Raw genomic sequence first — 529 nt, forward strand, 5'->3', positions numbered from 1 at the left:
TAGACCAATGATGAGTATTCTGAGATGTATCAATCAAAGATTTTGATTAAGCTCTGTAACTTTGAGATTTATTAGAAAAAAGAAATCTTGTTTATTTCCTTTGTGGAAGAGGGGCTTACAGCGAAAGTCAGGAGTAGTCAAAGATGTGGTTCTTGAGGTTTAGTTCTTAATGCCTGTGAAATGTATTGTAAGTGAAGCAATGCAAGAATAAATGAAGAAGTGTAAATGAATGATGACCAACGATTCAAGTCTGCAATGAAACAAGGATTATTATTTAAATATATTATTTCCTGAAGCACTGAGTTTCATAACCTAAATAGATCAAGTCTCTCTTAACTGTTCTACATACGGGATATATTCTATTCCAGGAGTCCATGTTGTTTTGGGGTTGGTGTTGGGTAGTTTGTTGTTAGTTTATTTAGAAAAGGAACAAATCATTTACATTAAAAATAATTGTTTAAATAAGTGCCTAATTGAAAGAAGGCCAAGCCTGGACTAATACTGGGAATATGATAGTGTATGTGATGAA

The 529-nt window shown here is 32.7% G+C and overlaps 1 non-coding gene across 1 annotated transcript; it reads left to right on the plus strand.

Annotated features, from left to right (window-relative positions):
- LOC115802941 (small nucleolar RNA SNORD113/SNORD114 family) lies at positions 1-72 on the plus strand. Its single transcript, XR_004023529.1, has one exon. It is a non-coding gene; the product is annotated as a small nucleolar RNA SNORD113/SNORD114 family (small nucleolar RNA).
- The last annotated feature ends 457 nt before the right edge of the window (positions 73-529 follow it).

This window comes from Delphinapterus leucas, chromosome 2 (assembly GCF_059928025.1).
Source record: "Delphinapterus leucas isolate spDelLeu-1000000601 "Yukka" chromosome 2, BTC_Dleu_Yukka2, whole genome shotgun sequence".
NCBI classification, from domain to species: domain Eukaryota; kingdom Metazoa; phylum Chordata; class Mammalia; order Artiodactyla; family Monodontidae; genus Delphinapterus; species Delphinapterus leucas.